The following is an 8062-nucleotide window of genomic DNA, read 5'->3' as shown; positions in this document are numbered from 1 at the left end:
TTATTATGCACTGGGACCAGTGAGATAACAGCCAGGAAACAGTAGAGTACTGTTAGTATCTTTTCGTCATAGACCTCTCATCTCAGCACCTCCGGGGCCATCCAGTAGGGGGAGCCCACCACAGCCAGAGTCTGCTGACCAGCCCCGTCACTGGAGGAGAGGAAAATAACACATTAATATAGAACACATAGATTTTTCAGGAGAGAAAAACAGAATACAATGTACAATGTATTTAAGGCTATATGTGCAGTCATGATGGGAATATGGGGAGACAGTCATATAGTCTTCCTGTAATCTGGAGAACTTTCTCACAGCACTAACCTGTAGTCTGGAATCTTCTCACAGCACTAACCTTTAGTCTGGAATCTTCTCACAGCACTAACCTGTAGTCTGGAATCATCTCACAGCACTAACCTGTAGTCTGGAATCTTCTCACAGCACTAACCTGTAGTCTGGAATCTTCTCACAGCACTAACCTGTAGTCTGGAATCTTCTCACAGCACTAACCTGTAGTCTGGAATCTTCTCACAGCACTAACCTGTAGTCTGGAATCTTCTCACAGTACTAACCTGTAGTCTGGAATCTTCTCACAGCACTAACCTGTAGTCTGGAATCTTCTCACAGCACTAACCTGTAGTCTGGAATCTTCTCACAGCACTAACCTGTAGTCTGGAATCTTCTCACAGTACTAACCTGTAGTCTGGAATCTTCTCACAGCACTAACCTGTAGTCTGGATCCTTCTCACAGCACTAACCTGTAGTCTGGAATCTTCTCACAGTACTAACCTGTAGTCTGGAATCTTCTCACAGCACTAACCTGTAGTCTGGATCCTTCTCACAGCACTAACCTGTAGTCTGGAATCTTCTCACAGCACTAACCTGTAGTCTGGAATCTTCTCACAGCACTAACCTGTAGTCTGGAATCTTCTCACAGCACTAACCTGTAGTCTGGAATCTTCTCACAGCACTAACCTGTAGTCTGGAATCTTCTCACAGCACTAACCTGTAGTCTGGAATCTTCTCACAGCACTAACCTGTAGTCTGAAATCTTCTCACAGCACTAACCTGTAGTCTGGAATCTTCTCACAGCACTAACCTGTAGTCTGGAATCTTCTCACAGCACTAACCTGTAGTCTGGAATCTTCTCACAGCACTAACCTGTAGTCTGGAATCTTCTCACAGCACTAACCTGTAGTCTGGAATCTTCTCACATCACTAACCTGTAGTCTGGAATCTTCTCACAGCATTAACCTGTAGTCTGGAATCTTCTCACACCACTAACCTGTAGTCTGGAATCTTCTCACAGCACTAACCTGTAGTCTGGAATCTTCTCACAGCACTAACCTGTAGTCTGGAATCTTCTCACACTACTAACCTGTAGTCTGGAATCATCTCACAGCACTAACCTGTAGTCTGGAATCATCTCACAGCACTAACCTGTAGTCTGGAATCATCTCACAGCACTAACCTGTAGTCTGGAATCTTCTCACACCACTAACCTGTAGTCTGGAATCATCTCACAGCACTAACCTGTAGTCTGGAATCTTCTCACAGTACTAACCTGTAGTCTGGAATCTTTTCTGCCAGACTAAAGTCTCCCACTACTGCAGTGAACACACCATTCTCACAGCGCACCAGACAGTTCTATGAGAGAGAAAGGAGAGAGAGAGCATATGAGTGTGTGTGAGAGATGAAATGAACGATTAGGGCAAGATGAAGTGAAGGGAGGTGTTACTGTGTGTCTGTCTGGAGGCTGATGGGAGGAGCTATAGGAGTACGGGCTCATTGTAGTGGCTGGAATGGAATCAATGGAAAAAGGTTAAACACGTTGTTTTCATGTGTTTTACGTGTTTGGTAACATTCCATTGATTCTATTTCAACCATTACAATGAGCCCGTTCTCCTATAGCTCCTCCCACCAGCCTCCTCTGATTTGAACAGTATAACGTGATAGTTTATGTAAGTCATGCACCCTCTGTTTGAAACAATATTTGGAAAGGATTCAATGGGTGGAAAGAACATTTCATTCACATGTACAAATGTAATTTTTATTTATTTACAGTATGGACCAGTTCACTGTATTGTCCAGCTCTACAGCTTTCTGTAGATAGAAGGGTTTACTAGGCTATTCTACATGTCCCTCTCTATGTTGGTCTTGTTTGAGGGTAAGGCTGAAGTAACCGACTGCAGAGGAAAGTCGAGTGTTTCCATTCTTCATACAAGGTGTCTTTGTAATGTAGAAATAAACGTCTCCATATGTATCACAGACTAACAAACTGTAAATATACTGTATGTGTGTACAGTGTACTATCAACTGGTGAAAGAGCCTCAAATATCACGTTCATTTGTACATATCCACTGTATACATGCATCATGGCAAAGTTGGTTCCTGTTTCAGTCACTTTGGTCATGTTTGGTGGGTCGAATAAAAACACAACATGACTGAAGCCTCCCACAATGCAGGCGCTGGCTTCAAGACGATGTTGATGAAGAGCAACAGCACAAACTTCCAGTGAACTGCAGCAGAGAGGAAGAGGTGAAGAGAGGGATAACTGGCCCAAAATCTGTCTTCTCCAGCAGGTGGCTTTTTGTTATTTTTTTCACTCACCAAGCGAGGAATGTTTGTATGGAGGTCAATGAAAGAGTGTTGAATTTGGTTCACAAAAAATGAAGGCGTATTTGCTACCTGTGGCTTATTTGAGTTTCGTAATGCTTAGGTTGTTAGGAGTGTACTGATATAAGTAGGACACGTGACATCCTGGTAACTTTGAGAAAAACATTTTATATCAGAGTTGTGCCTGTTGTTCAGACGTGTGTCTGTCTTCTGATTGGTTAGAATAGTCCCACCTGATCTTGCCTCCTGACTCCTTTCTATTTTTGAAGACATTTCTTTCCATTGTTAAAGCCACTGGGTTATCTGGTCAGTATAATGGATCATCTGTGACTGCAGTCAAAACTCCATCACCTTTGATCACATGTTTTTTGTAAAGTTTATGCAGTTGTCATGTAGCCACACATTTTTTCCGCATTATGCAACACATTAAAAGGCCGACTTGACAGAAGTACGTTACGTTTTCAATATTGTAGACTGTACAATGCAAAGTGTTTTTAAAACTAACCATGGCCATTTACCGTGGCCAATTAATGGGATTAACCATATTATTACAGCCACTAGAGGGCACTCAAAATTAAACCATGACAAAAGTAGAAAGTATTCTTGAAGAACTGGCAAAGGGTGAAAGTTGGCCTGGCTGGAAAAAGGGAGAAAAAGAAGACATTCTACCTGGTAACACTGGAGGGAAGCCAAGCTCTTCAGCCAAGACAGAGAACACCAGACATTAACTCTTATCTCCTCTCACAATTTACAGGACAGGATGTTCAGAAATGTCCTTTAGCTTTACTTCTTACAGGATGAACATAGGTTTTGCTTGTGACTCTTAGTGACAACCACATAGATGCACTTGGGTATTGCACATTTTGAGAGTCAAGAATGTAATATTTTCCTGAATGAGGGCATGTATTTCTGTATTTTACATAAGACTTGAACTACAGCATGACTCCCCTTTACAATAGACATAATACTAGTAATACAGCCCCGCAGAATCTAATGAACATAATACAAATATCTAAACCTGTCAGTTTAAACTAGAGATGTCTGTTTTTCTGCTGAGTCTCAATCCACCGGTTCCACAGGAAGTAGTTTGGAGGATTGGGGTGCTGCGATTTACTTGCTGACTGTATTTGAATGTATTTTAGTGTTTACCAGCATTTGTAACTTGAGTTTGATCATTTCTGTACAAAACTGTTCTTCTACATCCACCCAGGTCTCTGTCACCAACACTACAGTTGTACCTGTAGTTAGTACTACAACCACCCAGGTCTCTGTCACCAACACTACAGCTGTACCTGTAGTTAGTATTACATCCACCCAGGTCTCTGTCACCAACACTACAGCTGTACCTGTAGTTAGTACTACAGCCACCCAGGTCTCTGTCACCAACACTACAGCTGTACCTGTAGTTAGTACTACAGCCACCCAGGTCTCTGTCACCAACACTACAGCTGTACCTGTAGTTAGTACTACATCCACCCAAGTCTCTGTCACCAACACTACAGCTGTACCTGTAGTTAGTACAACATCCACCCAGGTCTCTGTCACCAACACTACAGCTGTACCTGTAGTTAGTACAACATCCACCCAGGTCTCTGTCACCAACACTACAGTTGTACCTGTAGTTAGTACTACAACCACCCAGGTCTCTGTCACCAACACTACAGCTGTACCTGTAGTTAGTACTACATCCACACAGGTTTCTGTCACCAACACTACAGTTGTACCTGTAGTTAGTACTACATCCACCCAGGTCTCTGTCACCAACACTACAGCTGTACCTGTAGTTAGTACTACATCCACCCAGGTCTCTGTCACCAACACTACAGCTGTACCTGTAGTTAGTACAACATCCACCCAGGTCTCTGTCACCAACACTACAGTTGTACCTGTAGTTAGTACAACATCCACCCAGGTCTCTGTCACCAACACTACAGCTGTACCTGTAGTTAGTACTACATCCACTCAGGTCTCTGTCACCAACACTACAGCTGTACCTGTAGTTAGTACTACATCCACCCATGTCTCTGTCACCAACACTACAGTTGTACCTGTAGTTAGTACAACATCCACCCAGGTCTCTGTCACCAACACTACAGTTGTACCTGTAGTTAGTACTATGTCCACCCAGGTCTCTGTCACCAACACTACAGCTGTACCTGTAGTTAGTACAACATCCACCCAGGTCTCTGTCACCAACACTACAGCTGTACCTGTAGTTAGTACAACATCCACCCAGGTCTCTGTCACCAACACTACAGTTGTACCTGTAGTTAATACTACATCCACCCAGGTCTCTGTCACCAACACTACAGCTGTACCTGTAGTTAGTACAACATCCACCCAGGTCTCTGTCACCAACACTACAGTTGTACCTGTAGTTAGTACTACATCCACCCAGGTCTCTGTCACCAACACTACAGCTGTACCTGTAGTTAGTACTAATATCCACCCAGGTCTCTGTCACCAACACTACAGCTGTACCTGTAGTTAGTACAACATCCACCCAGGTCTCTGTCACCAACACTACAGCTGTACCTGTAGTTAGTACTACATCCACCCAGGTCTCTATCACCAACACTACAGCTGTACCTGTAGTTAGTACTACATCCACCCAGGTCTCTATCACCAACACTACAGCTGTACCTGTAGTTAGTACTACATCCACCCAGGGCTCTGTCACCATCACTACAGCTGTACCTGTAGTTAGTACTACATCCACCCAGGTCTCTGTCACCGACACTACAGCTGTACCTGTAGTTAGTACTACATCCACCCAGGTCTCTGTCACCGACACTACAGCTGTACCTGTAGTTAGTACTACATCCACCCAGGTCTCTGTCACCAACACTACAGCTGTACCTGTAGTTAGTACTACATCCACCCAGGTCTCTGTCACCAACACTACAGCTGTACCTGTAGTTAGTACAACATCCACCCAGGTCTCTGTCACCAACACAACAGCTGTACCTGTAGTTAGTACTACATCCACCCAGGTCTCTGTCACCAACACAACAGCTGTACCTGTAGTTAGTACTACATCCACCCAGGTCTCTGTCACCAACACTACAGCTGTACCTGTAGTTAGTACTACATCCACCCAGGTCTCTGTCACCAACACAACAGCTGTACCTGTAGTTAGTACTACATCCACCCAGGTCTCTGTCACCAACACAACAGCTGTACCTGTAGTTAGTACTACATCCACCCAGGTCTCTGTCACCAACACAACAGCTGTACCTGTAGTTAGTACTACATCCACCCAGGTCTCTGTCACCAACACAACAGCTGTACCTGTAGTTAGTATTACATCCACCCAGGTCTCTGTCACCAACACTACAGCTGTACCTGTAGTTAGGACTACATCCACCCAGGTCTCTGTCACCAACACTACAGTTGTACCTGTAGTTAGTACTAAATCCACCCAGGTCTCTGTCACCAACACTACAGCTGTACCTTTAGTTAGGACTACATCCACCCAGGTATCTGTCACCAACACTACAGCTGTACCTGTTGTTAGTATTACATCCACCCAGGTCTCTGTCACCAACACTACAGTTGTACCTGTAGTTAGTACTACATCCACCCAGGTCTCTGTCACCAACACTACAGCTGTACCTGTAGTTAGTACTACATTCACCCAGGTCTCTGTCACCAACACTACAGCTGTACCTGTAGTTAGTACTACATCCACCCAGGTCTCTGTCACCAACACTACAGCTGTACCTGTAGTTAGCACTACATACACCCAGGTCTCTGTCACCAACACTACATCTGTACCTGTAGTTAGTATTACATCCACCCAGGTCTCTGTCACCAACACTACATCTGTACCTGTAGTTAGTACTACATCCACCCAGGTCTATGTCACCAACACTACAGCTGTACCTGTAGTTAGTACTACATCCACCCAGGTCTCTGTCACCAACACTACAGCTGTACCTGTAGTTAGTACTACATCCACCCAGGTCTCTGTCACCAACACTACAGCTGTACCTGTAGTTAGTACTACATCCACCCAGGTCTCTGTCACCAACACTACAGCTGTACCTGTAGTTAGTACTACATCCACCCAGGTCTCTGTCACCAACACTACAGCTGTACCTGTAGTTAGTACTACATCCACCCAGGTCTCTGTCACCAACACTACAGCTGTACCTGTAGTTAGTACTACATCCACCCAGGTCTCTGTCACCAACACTACAGCTGTACCTGTAGTTAGTACTACATCCACCCAGGTCTCTGTCACCAACACTACAGCTGTACCTGTAGTTAGTACTACATCCACCCAGGTCTCTGTCACCAACACTACAGCTGTACCTGTAGTTAGTACTACATCCACCCAGGTCTCTGTCACCAACACTACAGCTGTACCTGTAGTTAGTACTACATCCACCCAGGGCTCTGTCACCAACACTACAGCTGTACCTGTAGTTAGTACTACATCCAGCAGAGGGCCACCTTTGACTCTGTTCCTGCAGGGGTTCATAAACTTTTTCAGCCTGAGACACAAATGAGAAATTCTATGTTATTTGGGACCCAAGGTTCTGAAAATATACAGCTATGCGTAAATATTGGTACATTTCATTGCCCTTATGCCTAAAACAAATGCAATATAAACAAAAACAAATCAAATTTATTTCAATAACCATATAAATAGCTATTCATGTTTATTTTTCCCCATTAAAAACACTCATATCTGTCTAGGCTTGAACTGTTGCTGTTAAAATACAGTAAATCATTTTCATTCTGAACCCGAATAAACTGATTGATCACATCACACAGATGAATAACAGTACACACACACACACACACACACACACACACACACACACACACACACACACACACACACACACACACACACACACACACACACACACACACACACACACACACACACACACACACTCCGTTTTTGATCGTGCAACCCTAAGTAACAGTACAGATGAAAAATGATCTGGCACACTGTACATCTTACTGTAGAAAGTATTGTTGAAAAAAAGTCTAAGTTGGAACTGCTGCTGTTAAAATACTCATTACTCAGCACTTCCCCGCACAAAACACATTGTGGGAGCGCCTTGTTATTTCTCAAAGTTTGTTTGAAACCAAGAGAGAGAAACTCATGGCTGTATTTGCGTTTCATGACGATTGAGCTCAGTCAGGACTGGAGTGATGGCGAGCAGGAATGACAAGTCAGTGGCTGACAGCGCATCATCTGCTGCTGGACGAAGTGCTGCAGTTTGTGGGTGCGGATCTTCAAGAAAACTGCAGAAAAAAAAGAAACGCACGAGCATCTCCCACACGCACAGCTGCTAAACTGAGCAGAGAGCGTTGCTAAGCAGAGCGCGTTGCTAAGCAGAGACCGTTGCTAAGCAGATACCGTTGCTAAGCAGAGACCGTTGCTAAGCAGAGACCGCTGCTAAGCAGAGACCGCTGCCAAGCAGAGAGC

Source organism: Salvelinus alpinus, chromosome 6 (assembly GCF_045679555.1).
Source record: "Salvelinus alpinus chromosome 6, SLU_Salpinus.1, whole genome shotgun sequence".
Taxonomy (NCBI): Eukaryota; Metazoa; Chordata; class Actinopteri; order Salmoniformes; family Salmonidae; genus Salvelinus; species Salvelinus alpinus.
Note: the sequence above shows the minus strand (reverse complement) of the source record.